This window comes from Carassius carassius, chromosome 31, assembly GCF_963082965.1.
Source record: "Carassius carassius chromosome 31, fCarCar2.1, whole genome shotgun sequence".
Lineage (NCBI taxonomy): Eukaryota > Metazoa > Chordata > Actinopteri > Cypriniformes > Cyprinidae > Carassius > Carassius carassius.
Window position 1 is genome coordinate 15,924,086 of NC_081785.1, and position 17,900 is coordinate 15,941,985.

At 36.7% G+C, this 17,900-nt stretch overlaps 3 long non-coding RNA genes across 4 annotated transcripts; all 3 read right to left on the bottom strand.

Annotated features, from left to right (window-relative positions):
- Positions 1-8,384: 8,384 nt before the first annotated feature.
- Positions 8,385-10,709, bottom strand: LOC132112097 (uncharacterized). Its single transcript, XR_009424888.1, has 3 exons — positions 10,502-10,709; positions 10,160-10,248; positions 8,385-9,573 (listed from the first exon to the last, which is right to left on the bottom strand). It is a non-coding gene; the product is annotated as an uncharacterized LOC132112097 (long non-coding RNA).
- A 1,998-nt stretch (positions 10,710-12,707) lies between these two features.
- On the bottom strand, positions 12,708-16,688 carry LOC132111650 (uncharacterized). 2 transcript variants are annotated; one of them, XR_009424834.1, is made up of 3 exons: positions 16,287-16,688; positions 15,988-16,163; positions 12,708-12,868 (listed from the first exon to the last, which is right to left on the bottom strand). It is a non-coding gene; the product is annotated as an uncharacterized LOC132111650 (long non-coding RNA). The 2 variants fall into 2 exon arrangements; XR_009424835.1 differs by having other exon boundaries at positions 15,988-16,199.
- A 14-nt stretch (positions 16,689-16,702) lies between these two features.
- Positions 16,703-17,899, bottom strand: LOC132111651 (uncharacterized). Its single transcript, XR_009424836.1, has 3 exons — positions 17,278-17,899; positions 17,114-17,193; positions 16,703-16,968 (listed from the first exon to the last, which is right to left on the bottom strand). It is a non-coding gene; the product is annotated as an uncharacterized LOC132111651 (long non-coding RNA).
- Position 17,900: the final 1 nt, after the last annotated feature.

The window sequence follows — 17,900 nt, forward strand, 5'->3', positions numbered from 1 at the left end:
ATTATTATTTTGTGCATTTTGTGTAACAGAATATGCTGACATGCTTTAATGTTCAAAAAACTAATTATTTTTCAAATACTGTACATTATTGTTGGTCCTCTATGCCCCACCTCTCTCAAACACATTGTTTTCTACAAAGTCCCTCCTTCTGATGCGGTCTGCTCCGATTGGCCATTTGACCCAGTGCGTTGTGATTGGCTGATTCTTCTTCTTTCTTCTTGGATTCTTTTTTTAAAATAAATGTAAAGACAGTTAATAATGTCCTTATTTTTACCATCAGTTTAAGTCAGAAAGGGGAACAGAGTCACGTGACAGACAAAGTGATGAAGCTCGTATGTGTTTGCAGTACACAAACCACGGATGGTTAAAGGGTTAGTTCGCCCAATTTGCAAAATTATGTCATTAATAACTCACCCTCATGTCGTTTCAAACCCGTAAGACCTCCGTTCATCTTTGGAACACAGTTTAAGATATTTTAGATTTAGTCCGAGAGCTCTCAGTCCCTCCATTGAAACTGTGTGTACGGTATACTGTCCATGTCCAGAAAAGTAAGAAAAACATCATCAAAGTAGTCCATGTGACATCAGAGGGTCAGTTAGAATATTTTGAAGCATCGAAAATACATTTTGGTCCAAAACTAGCAAAAACTACGACTTTATTCAGCATTGTCTTCTCTTCCGTGTCTGTTGTAAGACAGTTCAAAACAAAGCAGTTTGTCATATCCGGTTCGCGAATGAATCATTCAATGTAACCGGATCTTTTTGAACCAGTTCACCAAATCGAACCGAATTGTTTTAAATGGTTCGCATCTCCAATACGCATTAATCTACAAATGACTTAAGCTGTTAACTTTTTAATGGGGCTGACACTTCCTCTGAGTTCAAACAAACCAATATCCCGGAGTAATTCATTTACTCAAACAGTACACTGACTGAACTGCTGTGAAGAGAGAACTGAAGATGAACACCGAGCCAAGCCAGATAATGACTCGTTCACGAGTCAAGAAGCTTTTCTGTCAGACGCGTCCGATTCGAGAACCGAGGAGCTGATGATACTGCACATGTGTGATTCAGCGTGAAGCAAACCGACACACAGAGCGTCTGAACCGAACTGATTCTTTTGGTGATTGATTCTGAACTGATTCTGTGCTAATGTTATGAGCCCAGCTTAAGTCATTTGTGGATTAATGCGTATTGGAGATGCGAACCGTTTAAAACGATTCGGTTCGATTTGGTGAACTGGTTCAAAAAGATCTGGTTACATTGAATGATTCGTTCGCAAACCGGATATGACAAACTGCTTTGTTTTGAACTCTCTCTCACAACAGACACGGAAGAGAAGACAATGCTGAATAAAGTCGTAGTTTTTGCTATTTTTGGACCAAAATGTATTTTCGATGCTTCAAAAAATTCTAACTGACCCTCTGATGTCACGTGGACTACTTTGATGATGTTTTTCTTACTTTTCTGGACATGGACAGTATACCGTACACACAGCTTCAATGGAGGGACTGAGAGCTCTCGGACTAAATCTAAAATATCTTAAACTGTGTTCCAAAGATAAACGGAGGTCTTACGGGTTTGGAACGATATGAGGGTGAGTTATTAATGACATAATTTTGCAAATTGGGCGAACTAACACTTTAAGACAGCTGACTCCACTGTGTGACCGTCTCTCTCTCTCTCACTCTCTCTCTCACACACACACACACACATGCAAAACTCTGCATTTGAGCAAATACTTTAACTAATAACAAAACATACTTACAGTAGCTGATTCAGAAGTGCCAGATTGTCATAGTAAAATCAGAATTACCTCCTCTCCTAAGTTCATGAAATGGTCGTCCATAAAAATGTGTTGCTGTTCTGTTGTAACTTGTAAGTAATCTTAAAGATTACTAAATGCATTTACTTTCGAAACGCCAAAGAAAGTGCTTCTGCTTTCTCCTACTAGATACACACAGCATCTCCCTGACATGGCTGCTTCGACACTAAATGCGATTACTGAAACCACACCTTCTTTCTTTGCGTGAACATTTGGGCAGCATTATGCAAATATTTCCACATAGTGATGTAGACGTGTGGGGCATGTTTGAATGAGCCATTTTAGGGGGGGTGGCAGAGCCTTAACTTGATATCTCTTTGAATATCTCTTTGGTTTTGAGACTTTAGTCTTTGCAACTTCATACATCTTATCTATGCACAATCAGCTTGTAACACTCCAAAGAGAAAGGAAAACTTTAAATCGTATCATATCATACGACCCCTTTAAAAGAACACGTAAGAATAATTCGTTCTGCAGTCAGACTGCTTTGATCACGCTGTATTTTGTGGTTCATTAAAAAGACACCGGCTCATAAGAGTTATTTGTTTGGGAATTGGACTGCACTGGTCACAACAATGCTTCAAAATGAAATACGTCAAAGTCATCGATAAAGGGAAAGTGCTCTTGTCCAAAAAGTTATGGGCATTTAAGTGTATCATGAATAGAGTAGAAAGGACTAACAGTTGTCATAAATTCATATCTTTCTGGTAATTGTCCTTGTTTATTTATTTATTTGAAAAAAAAAAACACTGATGCTTCAAAACTCAGGCTTGGCATGCTTGTAATTTATGTTCTAGAAAACATTTGGAAATATATCCAAATAAAAAACACAGACCTTATTTTACTCATAAATAATAAATCAGCATCTAAAAACCCATAGGCTATAACTCCAAATGTTTTTTGGGGTTTTAGGACTACAAACCGAAAAGCTGTAATCTGTGTTAGGAGATATGAGAGAAATGTTTTCTCTTGCTTTTAGAGTACATCTTGTGTAGAGTTACATTTTTGTAACAAAGTAGTAGAAATAAAAAAAAAAAAACACTGTTCAAGGCTGCTTTTGTGCAGATTTCAAATATTTATGCAGCTTGCATTGACAAATTATTATTAAAATACTAATATATATATTCTTCTTATGTGCCATTCTGGTTCAAACCATCCATCACCACAACAAAATTTACATAATGGCTTTGGTGCATGCAATGTTCCAGCTGTGAATGTATTAAAGACCTGCATTCCTAATACATCTCCCATTGAGATGAAAATGAAAAGGCACAATGTTGCTTAAGGGAAGAAGCATTCTAACTCATATATTTGTTTGAACATGAACAGACATGATTGTCAACATCAAATGACAATAACTGCATAGTGTGTTTGTGGCAAGTGTTTACTGTGTATATGAATGCATGATGTATTAGTTTTAAAGAGTTTATTTAACTTTGCATAACCACTGCCCTTGCTTTAACTGCACAAACTGTAGAGATGATGTAGTGAATTATCATAGCTGATAGTTCCCATAGTTCATGTTAAGACATCATTTTAAAATACAGTTGTGCTGAAAACTTAAAGTCACCATCATTTCCCATATACGCTAGCGTCTGTTTCCTTTTCCTTTTACCCCTTGTCTTTTCACCTTGGCAATGGCACTTTCTCTCACTGAGGTTGCTAAAATTAAGGGTCCTTTGGGCAATGACAGAGGTACATCAAAGGCACATGTGCACTCATATTCCATGCTCACAGTGTTCATAAGCTTCCCCCATGAACTGCCACTGGTCTCTGCGAGTTTGATTTTGGAATCACCATATTACTCATGTATGGATCCTATTTCAATCAATGGACAGCAGTGCTGTGAACATATCTTTAATATCCAACAAAATGAACTGTCTTTTACAACTCAGCTACAAGTCTCATGTTATGTTATGAGATAAATAAAAATAATTCCAGGAATTGCCTCCTTAAAAACTCATTTTTACTTCACAAATCTAAGAACATTGATGTCTACAAATCCCTCATTAACAAATATACAAAAAAATAAAAAATAAATAAATAAAAAACCCAATTGATATTCAACATAATACATTGTCAAATATCACTATTTACTATTCTCCCAAAAGTGCAATAGTTTTCATTTGCTGTGACTAAATGTTTGCATGTTCATGACAATGTTATATACGAACACATTATAATTTATTTGGGGATAATGTAGGCCTACTCGCAGCTGGTATTATCATAAAATGTATTTTTTGACAATGAACTGTTGACTGTACATAATTTTATAAATATATGTATATAATTTTATCATATCATAAACCCAAATGTATCTACTTGCAGGCTGAAAAAATACAATGGCAAAACTGCAAAGGATTATAATTAGGATTTACATCTGCTGTCTAGTGGCATTACGTCTTAAGTCTACAGTTCTAGTCACATCTTCAAAAAACTTTAAGGCAGTAATATTGTGTAAGAAGCATAAACAGTGGCATTTTACTCCTGTCAGCTTAGATTATTAAGCAGCGCGCACACAAGCTGTCATTAAACTAAAGTTAGTGCTGTGACTCCTGCAGAGAATAGTTGTGTTTACACTGTACCGGGCTTCTAATTAAAGATATTTCTTTTTGATTAGAATTTGACCTATGATTTTCCACGTAAATCCATTTTTACAGCCAGTGACCAGAAAAATATGTACCGTGTAATTGTATTGAGACTGTAGGCTATCCACAGGACAACAGTTATTGATGATTTTCTACAACATTAGGTATCTTCATAGAGATTATGTAACAGTTAGATGTAGTTATCAAGTTATTTATATCTTATTCATGGCTGGCAAAAGCATAATTGTGAGTGATACTGAAAAGTGGGAAAAAGGGACTGTGTTTGTGGTATAGCACTTAGGAATAATAATAATAATAATAAAACATCAACAAACATAATGGAAATGAACCATGCCCTGCTCCAGAACTTTAACATTTCACTAAGATATATTTCAGGTCAGAAGGTGCAGGGACACAGTGTCATATTTTCTATTTATAGCACATCCTTCCTTGTAATGCACTGAAAATGAGGTTCCTGTAATATTATTTCTCACACTATGAGAAATAATTATAGTGCTTTTTTTTTTACAGTGACATCAAAGAGTTTCCATGTAAGAGACCCTGGTTGTTCTGCAGAATTTTTATTCTTTGATGAATATCTCTGGTGAAATGAACATTAAAACAACCCAAGTAGGCGCAAATTAAAGTTCTTGAGTGAAAACACACACATTCAGTGTCAAAAAAATGTGTTTCTAAATTTTGTTCAAAAACTACGCTGCATAATCTATAAGAGAGAATCAAATAAAAGATAAAAATTAAACATGTTAGATCAGCCTGGGCTGTAGGTCTTGCAGTATTGTTATGCCTTTACTTCCTGCTGTTTGACCTTGCAGAATTAAAAAAAATGTCATGTTTATGCACAGCACATTTGGGTTTAAGCTCATGACTAGCATCTGTCCATTTATTGACTTTCACTCTTCACTTCACTTGACTACTTGAAAAAACACTTGGGTCAAATGTCAAACTGCTGACTCAGTGTGCATCTCTCTGACTGACAGGGAGAACATCCACCGGCACTGGAAAGTTAAACAGTGCCTATTCTTTTTTAGGGGCACACAGTATATAAATAGAGGTCTGTTTTCTGATCTCAGCAAGATAACGTTCTAATCCATGTTACATAACATTTTGAGCAGCAGCCCCTTTACCCAGAGTAACAAAAATATTTAGCTATTGTTTGCCATGCACGTGAATGAGCTTATGCTATGCCATAGAAAAACACTGACATTGCATGAAGGGTCACCATACAGTGTGGTCAGTGGGAACCTTCTCCTGAGCAAACGTTAACTTGGACCATTTTTTCAGTCCATCTCCATGTCAAAACACATTACATTGAAAGTGGAATGGTGACAGGTGAAATACTTCAATAATTTAGTAGTTGTTGTGAAACAACTACAAACAACTTTTTATTTTCCATTAATATATAATGAATGGAGGGCTGTTTGCTTTTCACTTTTAGAAAATGTGCTCTTTTCACACTCACTAGTTTATTTAATTTGCCTATTAATAATGTGCAACAATGTATAAACATCTAAGGAGAACTCTGTCATTTTGTCAAGTCTGTCATATAATTATTTTCTTCTTTGAAAGTCATACAAATGTTCACACATCACATAATTCATATTTAATATCTAGCATTTTTTGCATTAATGCTGTTTTCACCTTTCACCTTGTTTATACCTTTTGAAAAATCTCTATTAGAAGCCAACTCTTTTCATGGGGTGGAAATACATCAGAACTGAAGTACAGCTATAAAAAAAAAATAATATATATATACCATCTTCACCCAATAAATATTGAAATGGTTTTTGCATATTTCACTTTTTTATGATCATCATTTTATACATGTAAAAACAGTTTCATAGTTTGGAAATAGAGTTGGAAAGAGTTGGAAAGTGTTTACAAAGTTCAATCAAAATCTCTACATCTCGTAAACAGATGATGTAGTTTATTAAGGCATGGTAAAAAAAACAAAAAAACAAAAAAACAAACAAAAAGGTTTTCCTAGACTTTGTATTTTATCATATAAGAAGGATGAAGTTCAATAAACTTTCATTATGTCTTGTTAAGTTCTCTGTAAGATCTGTTATTACTGTACGTTCTATAAAGTTTCCTTTCTGAGCAGATGGATTGTAAATTGTAATTGTAAACCCATTAGAACATCTCTGGTGAGCACATCCTTTGACATCATCAAGCAAGATGACACTTACAAAGCAGCTTCCAATTTTGAATTTCACATGGTCATTATGTTCTTACCAGTTGCCTTGTACTGCTTTTGCAATGGACTACAAGTGTGGAATATAAGTCCACCATTTAAAAGGTTTCATAGAGGTTAAGAGCCTCCTTCACTTTGCCAATGCAAATGAAATATATAGGCCATAAAGCCCATTACAGCCCTTTAGGAAATTCAGGACTGTTGAACAATACATACCTCCAGAAAAGACCACTGATAGCATTGAATGTGAAATGGAAGTACCAGAAGAAGAGACTTAGCTCTTAACCTCTAGAAGGTTTTTTCTTCTTGTTTGTTTGCAGGAACAGTTTGGAAGAAATACTGCAGTTCACATGGATGTTGATTAGTGGTCTTCTTTACCTATTTATGCTTGAGCTTGAAGAGATGAGACTTATCAGGAACTTCCAGTTACGTGTCACTTTCTGCTTATCTACAGCTCCGCTGGGGAATTCTGCAGTCGAAGGTAAGGATGAGAATGGACATCATGTCACCTCTGGGATTGGATGGGATGAGGAGTCAGCACATGCTGTTTAACTGTAATTCCCAAGTACAGTCAAGGATATGACTGCTACAGCCAGAGAAACCTTCACAAACATCTGTGCTGCCTTGTTTTTGATCCACTTCAGATCTCAGATGGACAGCTACTCCGCATTTTGTTTCTTGAATTTCTTTTATGCATTTTTTACTTATTTTCTGTGTGTATGTGTGTGTTGTTTAGGTGGTTGGCTGGAATCCCAGGTGGAAGCTAGAAGTGTCAAATTAATTGAATATTTCACTGACCCATTACTAGGGTGAGATGTGTTCTACTTATAGCTTGGATGGATGTGTTGGCTCAGCATCAATTGGTTTTCTCCCCCAGATCTCGCTGACCGAGAGTGAGGTGAAGGGGAGCATTATAATGAGAGGCCGAAATAAAATATCTATCAGAACTCAAAACAGAGGCTGCAGCAAGGGAAAACTGGAGATTATTTTCTCTCTTTCTGTGAACTGAATGCAAACGAGTAGATATAATGTGGACCTCTTCTCACACTGTGAGCCTATAGAAAAGTCTACAGAGTATTTCTGTAACAGCAGCAATATAAAAAAGCATCAAATTATGAAAACATTTCCTTTCCTCATAAAAGATTGTTATACTTTCATAGTTTTAAAATGAAAATCTAAGTTTAAATATGCAATTCTGAGGCAATCACATGACCAAGCAACAGTGTGTTTGTGCCAAACCAACCAACATTGCTTTTATACGAAAGGTCAGGGCAGTCTGGGGCAGTTGTGACTTAATGGTTAGAGAGTTAGACTTGTAACCAGAAGGTTGCAGGTTCGATTGTCAATACTGGCAGGACTCTCAGCACTCTCTTCCACACTCAATACCCACAACTGAGGGATACAAGGTACCTAATCACCATTTGCTCCCTTGGGGCTGCAGCAAAAATGGCTGCCCCTGCTTCACGAAGGGTATATTAGATTACTAAGGAAATAATCTTACCATTTATGGTTGTGTTACCCAAGTCCTTGTGATTTATTGTGAAGGCAAAAATAGGAGATATACAAATAATATATAAATAAAATAATTTGGAGTTTTTGTTGCGATATATTACACATGCATTTCAGTTTAATTACATTTAGTAGTAATATATAAGTTTAATAGTAGAGATACTACACATACATTTGAGAGTAAGGAAAAACATATAAAGCAAATAAAAAATCTCTTTAAAATTATATTTATTTGCAACAATTTTAGAGATTCCTTAGAAGAATAGCTAATGGGTTGATGGATGACACGCTTCTCATGTTGAAGATAATAACTCTGTCTTTTATTGCTCCCTTCACCAAGTGTGTTCTAAACGGTTATATTTTAAGATACGATTGCCCAGCTTCCTTTCAAGGTCCTCACTGCAAGGGCTCTGCCCCGCATAGAGATGCTCACTTCCAATGGAATTCACCACTCACCAGTAACTTTGTCTGTCTTTGCCCTGTTCCAAAAAATGCCAAAGTAGAACTACGTTTCTGAGCAACACACAATGAATGAGCTCTCTCTGACTGTGTCTTGTAGTATCTGGCACCAGGATATTAGCAGCAGATCCCTTGAGTGCTGCACGTTAGTGGAGTGAGGCCTCCATGGATTTAATTTGTTGGTCAAGCACATTACAAAGATGCTCAGTCAAATTGAAATCCGGGGAGTTCAGCACCTTGAACTCTTTGTCAAGTTCCTCAGACCATTCCTGAAAAATTTGCAGTGTGGCAAGATGCATTAACCTGCTGGAATAAGCAGCTGCCATCAGGGAGCACCATTGCCATTAAGGGGTATACATGGTCTGCAGCAATCTTTAGATTAGGTGGAATGTGTCAAAGTAGCATCCACATGAATGCTGGGGCCTCAGGTTTCTAGCAGAACATTGCCCAGAGCATAACACTGCCTCCATCTGCCTGCTATCCTCCCGTGGATCCTGCTGCCATCTCTTCCCGAGGTGAACAGTACACATCCACCCAGTCATCCATCTAATCTAAAAGAAAACATGATTCAGCAGACTAGGCACATTCTTCCATTGCTCCATGGTCCAGTTCTGACGCTAATATACCCATTATAAGTGCTTCCGGTGGTGGACAGGGATCATCACAGTACCCTCATGCTGTCCCCCTCGATGCACTCTGTGTTCTGAAAGCTTTCTACCATGGCCAGCATCGGGTTTTTCAGCTATTTGAGCTATACAGTAGCTCTTCTGTGTGATCAGACCAGACAGCCTTTGCTCCTCATGCATCAGTGAAGTTGTCTTTCCTTGCACCACTTTTAGTAGTTAGTAGTTTAGTAGTATCCAACCACTGCATACCGGGAACATCCCACAAAACTTTTGGAAATGCTCTGACCAAGTCGTCTAGCCATCACTATCTGGTCCTTTCAAAAGTCACTCAGATCTTTTCACTTGTCCAGTTTTTCTGCTTTCAACACATGAAATTCAAGAAAGGACTGTTCACTTGTTGCTTAAAGGAATAGTTCACCCTAAAATTAAAATTTGATGTTTATCTGCTTACCCCCAGGGCACTCAGTATATATGTGGCTTTGTTTCTTCAGTAGAACACACACAAAGATTTTTAAGTCAAACCGTTGCAGTCTGTCAGTCATATAATGTAAGTAAAATGGTATCACGGCTTTGAGAGACAAAAAAAATAAAAAATAAGAAACATACACAAAACCAAATTAAACCCTGCGGCTCATGATGAATACACGAAATGATCGGTCTGTGCAAGAAACTGAACAGTATTTATAAAGTTTTTTTACTTTGTGTATGTTTTTTGACTCTCAAAGCTGTGATTCCCATTAACTTACATTATATGACTGACAGACTGCAACAGTTTGAGTTAAAAATCTTTGTATTCTGCTAAAGAAACAAAGTCACCTACATCTTGGGTGCCCTGGGGGTAAACAGATAAGCATAAAGTGTTCATTTTTGGGTGAACTATCTTTTTAATATATCTCAACCCCTGACTATTTTAATGATATAAGTAGTTCTATTGACTTCACCTGTCTGTGGTTTTAATGTTGTGGTTGATCAGTGCACTGTATCAGCTCTCTTGGAACGATGCTCAGGCAATCAAATTTGAGGACTGGAACTAACTAGGAAACGGAACATCAGATGTGTATAGAAAAACAAAAATCTAAGTGTAAAACTCTATTTATGAACAACTATCTTAAAATTGCTTCTGTAGTGTTTACTCTTGGTGGTACCAGAATGAATAATGCAATTTTTACATGCCATTGTAGATAGATGTTTTACACAAATCATGCTGTTTTGTACAGGTAATTTATTCAGATCAGGTTTTGCGTTTTCACTAGACTGGAGAAAAGTGTGTATTGATTTGTCACCTAGCCATTTTATATACTGGCAGCTCAGAAATGATCCGATCAGTCTTCTGACACTTAACAGTTTTGGCACCTCACATGAAAGTATAGGCTGCATTTTTATTTCTCCAGTAGACAACACATACATAGTTTGTCATGGATTGTGAGCTGATTAATTTAACATGATGTCCTCACAGTCCTCGACTTGAATCAGTATTATTCACAGCAGAGTCAGCACACTCATTCATATCATGAAATTTTCCTCAGCAGTACAAAAGCATAATTTTCTTCAGTTACCAAGATTGCAACTGAATGGTTTGTTTAAATCTGTTGTAGCCAACTATTTTAAAATGATTATGATTTTGAAAAAAAAAAAAAAAAGTAATATACTGTAAGTAATATATCAAGTACATTAAAGCTAGTTATTGCTTCCTGGGTAGAGAAAAGATACATGTGCTATTCCCTAACCAGACACATTTAAAACTTCATAAAAATTCAAAACTCAGAAACAGAATGGCATGCGTATCGATATTTTCCTGCGTATAAATCTCTAAATATTAACTGAACAATATAATCAGTGTTATTGACTTCATCTGTCAGTGATTTTAATGCTGTGATTGATCAGTGTACAGCAGATGTGAATAGATGCAAATGGAGTTTTTGTTTATATTTTTTTTATTTGCCTTACAATTTAGTGTAGTCTACTGTACACACAATCCTGTCATGACCAGAAAGAAGGGAATTTAATATGGCACTACATTCTGATTCTAGAAATGTATTAAAATGTATTAAAGCTGTCTGTCCTGAAATACTGAACTATGATCTAATCCAAAAGGCTCAAACTCAAAACAATAATTATAAATGTCAGCTTGCAATAGGTGAAATTTAATATAATTATGTGATGTTATGGAACAGACATGCAATTTTGGTAGCAAGAGTTAAAATGTATAAGTATAAAAAGTGTTCTCATTTTTTAATTATATTAATGAAGAGTTCTGTACTGTGCAGTGTTGACTGACTAACTGGTAAAGCACAATTTCCGTCATGCAATCAAAATTATTTACACATTATGTGATAAGGACATCTGTGGAGTATTATAGGCCCTATATGTGGTCTCATTTTGCTGAAATTATTAAAAGATGACATGACATGTATTACTATACACTAATACACAGCAGAAACTTTAGTGCACTGGAGGACATTCTCTCATTGCACTGCAAGAAAAAAAAAAGGTTTAAATTATGCATTTACCTCCAACAACTAAGATACAACATAAATATATAACCGGTGTTGTTGCTTTTAACTAAAGCTATTAAAAATAGTCCTATTGTTTTTATTGAAATATTGCCTTGGTAACTAACAAATAAAACAAGCTGAAGTATAAATATCACTATACTTAAATTGAAACAAATATGAATAAAAAATGGCATATTATAAAAAAGCATATGTAAACTAAAGCTTAAAATTTAGAAATAGAAACAGTCAAAATATTAATAAATACTATAGTAGTCTATAAATACTAAAATAACACTGGATCATATCATGCTGAAAAAATGGCATTATTATTAGGTAAAGAGAACACGACTAAGAAGTTGTCTACAGTAACTGTATAGTTACTCTAGTCTATAGTTGAACTAAACTCAACATCAAAGCAGCTTTTGATGTCAATTAATGTCAAATGGATTGACTTTAATAAGGATGTATTTCAGCGAACAAATTTAGAGGAAGCCACGATGAAACACTTGTTCATTGTATCCTCACATAGTCAAGTTCTTCCCAAATCCTCTCAATTAAACCTTAACCGAACTTTAGGGGAGATTTTCAGACCGAGTTTAAGAGCAAGGGTATTGATTTAAGAGCCCTGGACAGACCTGTATTGAGTCAGAATCTGAACTGATTGAGAATTAGATCCCTGTTTGTTACAGTGTCCATTAAAAACTGACATATGTATTAGACAGACGCCATATAAATGTCTACATACAGCTTAATGCTTTCAGGATGTAATTGATCAATCCTTACCAATAAAGTCTGCTGTAATTCTTGTGTGAGAGTAAACAGGCAAAAGGCCACTTTTAGATAACATAAGTACACAAACAAACATATTTGTAAGACAGAGTGAACTTTAGTAAAGCAGTAAGAAAAAGCAATGACATATGGTAAAATGGAGTAAGTAGTTATAATGTTACTATAAAAATAAAAACAAGGAAAAAAACAACAAAAAAAATTTTGTTTTGGAGACGCACTGATCGGTTCCTTCTTGAAGCTGCGAGAGCTCCTGCTTGTTTTCTGCTCTGTAGCAGGCGCTGGGCTTTCACAGCTGTTTTCCTGTGGACTGTTGGTGAGTGGAGATAATACAGCAGCATTGCTCCGGATCGCCTTAGGCACCTGGACCTGAAAGAACATGAACATGATGTCAGGAGAGAGCAATGTTGGGCTGTCAAGAATGCCCAGCGGCAATATCAAAGTTCAAAACAACTCGTACTATACACCTCTCTGGGGAAAGTGTCAAGATGTGGATAAGTGCAAATGTATAAATATAAGATCTTGCAATCAACCAATCTTCTGTCCTCCCCAAACCCATATACCAGGCATGCACTTTGAGTAGAAGAACCAATGCTGAATAGTAACTGAATACTGGCTGTGCTGCAAGCTAACTAATGGTTTGCTCATCCTCTCCTGCACCCTGCCAACGGCTTGCATCTGTTTCACTTGAAGTTTACTGTTCATTAAGAACTTCAGCTTCAGGTCTGTCATATGTAGAACAACTTTAACTTAGTGAAGCACTTGCTATGGAATTAAGGGCCAGTTTTTTGAGGGTCTATGTGCAGAAATGTTTGCACAATGTTTCAAAAGTACAGGTCATTCTCAAAAAATTAGCATATTGTGATAAAGTTAATTATTTTCCATAATGTAATGATAAAAATTAAACTTTCATATATTTTAGATTCATTTCACACCAACTGAAATATTTCAGGTCTTTTATTGTTTTAATACTGATGATTTTGGCATACAGCTCATGAAAACCCAAAATTCCTATCTCAAAAAATTAGCATATCATGAAAAGGTTCTCTAAACGAGCTATTAACCTAATCATCTGAATCAACTAATTAACTCTAAACACTTGCAAAAGATTCCTGAGGCTTTTAAAAACTCCCAGCCTGGTTCATTACTCAAAACCGCAATCATGGGTAAGACTGCCGACCTGACTGCTGTCCAGAAGGCCATCATTGACACCCTCAAGCGAGAGGGTAAGACACAGAAAGACATTTCTGAACGAACAGGCTGTTCCCAGAGTGCTGTATCAAGGCACCTCAGTGGGAGGTCTGTGGGAAGGAAAAAGTGTGGCAAAAAACGCTGCACAACGAGAAGAGGTGACCGGACCCTGAGGAAGATTGTGGAGAAGGACCGATTCCAGACCTTCGGGGACCTGCGGAAGCAGTGGACTGAGTCTGGAGTAGAAACATCCAGAGCCACCGTGCACAGGCGTGTGCAGGAAATGGGCTACAGAGAAGCAGCACTGGACTGTTGCTCAGTGGTCCAAAGTACTTTTTTCGGATGAAAGCAAATTTTGCATGTCATTCGGAAATCAAGGTGCCAGAGTCTGGAGGAAGACTGGGGAGAAGGAAATGCCAAAATGCCTGAAGTCCAGTGTCAAGTACCCACAGTCAGTGATGGTCTGGGGTGCCATGTCAGCTGCTGGTGTTGGTCCACTGTGTTTTATCAAGGGCAGGGTCAATGCAGCTAGCTATCAGGAGATTTTGGAGCACTTCATGCTTCCATCTGCTGAAAAACTTCATGGAGATGAAGATTTCGTTTTTCAGCACGACCTGGCACCTGCTCACAGTGCCAAAACCACTGGTAAATGGTTTACTGACCATGGTATTACTGTGCTCAATTGGCCGGCCAACTCTCCTGACCTGAACCCCATAGAGAATCTGTGGGATATTGTGAAGAGAAAAGTTGAGAGACGCAAGACCCAACACTCTGGATGAGCTTAAGGCCGCTATCGAAGCATCCTGGGCCTCCATAACACCTCAGCAGTGCCACAGGCTTATTGCCTCCATGCCACGCCGCACTGAAGCAGTCATTTCTGCAAAAGGATTCCCGACCAAGTATTGAGTGCATAACTGAACATAATTATTTGAAGGTTGCCTTTTTTTGTATTAAAAACACTTTTCTTTTATTGGTCGGATGAAATATGCTAATTTTTTGAGATAGGAATTTTGGGTTTTCATGAGCTGTATGCCAAAATCATCAGTATTAAAACAATAAAAGACCTGAAATATTTCAGTTGGTGTGCAATGAATCTAAAATATATGAAAGTTTAATTTTTATCATTACATTATAGAAAATAATGAACTTTATCACAATATGCAAATTTTTTGAGAAGGACCTGTATAGCCACAAGATTCACTTATACTGTGGCGCTATTCACTTACAATAACCTTACTATAGCTCATATTCATAAAAGTTACTCTACAGCATGTGGTCTTTGCCTCCCTTTGAATTCTTAAAGAATAACTGGGAAAATCTCCAGGAAATGGTGACCTTTGGAAAGGTGACATGATTAGAACTTCAGAGGAAGTCAAAAGCTGACAGGAGAACTTTAATGCTTCACAGCACTAAACGTCTTTCCATCTAATCTGAAATGTCACGCAGTTTCATGACAAGAAATGCTTTAATGGTCAGTGACTATAAGAGTGGTATAAATCAGTTTTCTAAGGGTCTGTAATGCCCTCCTGTGGTTAAAGAAGAATGACTAAATGTTTTCAGCTAAACAATGATTTTTGTTCTAAATAACTTTTCTAATATACATTTCTAACTTTGTACCTATTCTGGTCTTCTCTTAAAATTTTGCTATTACTGCACTGCTCATACTGACGACTGGCTGCTTTATAATTGCTTCCAAATTTGTTAGCTACCAATCCAGTATGACTATTTTGCTGACCTTTGACACATTGCATGAAACCACAAGTGTTATTAAAGTAAACTAAAATCATTAAAAAAAAACTATTTGTTACTTGATATATAATAACCATAATAAATAAAAGTAAATAAATATATAAACTCGTAAGGAAAATGTAAAATTAATTTTACTTTAATTGCCAAAGCAGCATCTTTTTTTCCTGTTTAGTTTACTTGAATTACAAATTCAAATTTAAATGAAAAAAGAAAACTATAACAATATCTTAATGATAATAAAATTACAATGGAAACCACTTAATACCATTTTTGTACAAGGAATAGAATTGTTAGACAAACAGCCAATCTGAGCCCTTTAAAGAATATCATTAAAGAAGAAATATTAGATCTTGCTATTTGCATGTGCAAAATGTAATATTGCCATTGCAAGATTAATATATACAGTTGTTAATATAACAAATGTTCATGGAATCAATGCCATCATTTTGCATCATAATTTGCAATTATTTGAAGGAAAGGTTTATATTGAAGATGAAATATGTAGTTTGTTGTGGTTGCGGGAAACAGACAGAGGTAGTCCTACTCACAGTTTTTGACATTCTGCCCTCTGCTGTCTGTTGCGAGATTTGCTAAGGCCGTTCTGCTAAAACTGAGCTCTGCTGTGCTGCAGTCTTCTGGGCGGCCGGACGAGGGCTACAGCGCTGCACTGCGGTCCTGCGAATAATGAATGGGCTCATCTCCCCAACTGGAATATCTGCAAAACCTGTTCAAAAAGAAGTGATGTACATGTGTACATTCACTGTGAAAGCTTTATTGAGAACAACTCACATATGAATGTACACTTGATGGGAAGTACAGCGAATGACAAATAGTGATAATCTCTCACCTTTCTGAACCAGCTGAGGCAAACCCTCTGGTCTGAAATCCTCATCATCTAGTGTGGCTCTAGGTGTGGCAGCTGCAGCTTTCAGTCTCTTGGTGATACTGTACAGGGCTTCCTGTGCTTTGTTAGGAGTGTCATCAGCTGCTCTCATCGGTCTCTTTCATGCTGGCACATTTGCTTTGTCTTCCACTGCTTTATTTTTTTCCGGGTCACTCTTCTCGGACCTGAGGGACCTCCTGTTCTTGGGGGTCTTTGTCTGGGTGCTCAACAGCTTGAGCTGGTTCTTGAGGCTTTCATTGGTCTCTTCCAGCTTGTGAACTTTGACCATGAAGCTGCAAAATCGGTCCATACTCTCATCCGCTTCACGGCTCTTTTCCTCCAGAGCTTCCTTCATGTCCTGTAGTTCTTCCTAGCAAATTAGAAAAAAATAAAAATAAAAGTTTGACAGTCCAATGCAAGTTAAGTTTATAATATTAGAGCAGATGCTTTGTAATCTAGTTTTGTCCATACCTTGTTTCTGTGAGGCCTGCAGTGCTGCTATCTGTTGTGCCTGCTGCTGAAGTTCCTCCTGAAGTGCCTTCTTCTCACTCTCCAGCTGTTTGCTCGACTTCATCCACAAACGGATCTTACTCATAACACTGTCCTTCTCTTTGGACAAGCACACAACCTTTGAGTCTAACTCTGCCTACAGCGACCAAGACCAGTAAATATGATGGTTAATTATTTGACTAAAAGTTAAATATAGAACACATTTATAAATATTTATTATAAATGTATGTGTATTATTAATAATAATAAAGGAATAGAAAAAAATGCAACAAAAACAATACCTTTTCTTTTTCACAATGTTCCAGTTGGTTTTGTAACTAATTGAAGGTAGAGTCCGCATCAACATTTTAATGACTTAAAGCTATTGAAGTCTGATAGATATTGTGCAGCCTTTTCTTCAGCTGCCATAATTTCTTCCTTCAGTTTATTAAGCTCCATCTCATACTGTAGAAAAAAAACGAACTTGATCAAAAACACAGCAAAACAAGTAATTTTGTGAAATATTACCGGCAAATATTAAAATAACCCTTGTCTATTTTTTTTTTTTATTAAGCTTAATTTTAATTCTTATTATTATGAATTTACCATAACACCTCTTGCAGGAATGCACAGTTCTACTCTCATTAAGCACAATGTTGCAAATATTGTTGCAGTGTTACATCTGCCCACCTGCTGCTGTACATGTTTTAGGCTCTCCTCATGCCCCTCGTTGTTTCCCTTTATCTGAACATCATGACTTTCTTGAATATCAGATATATTTCTCTGTTGTCAGTGCTTCCAAGCTGAGCTGGAATGTGTAATGAAAATTAAGTGTAAGCAGAGACTGAACATTCATGAAGCCAGTGTAAATGTGTACCTTTGTAAAATTGAAACTCCTGTAGTTGACAAGTCAACAGACTTTGATTTATCTCCAAAGCATTCTGCCTTTCCTTTTCCTCCCACAGCTCTTGCCGATGTCTGGAGGTGCAAACTGCTCTCATGTAGTGCATTTAACTGAAAACGAATATGAATAAATGAGCTTCATAACATCAAGCTGGCTCTCTAGCTGTTGGATATTATTCTCCAAAG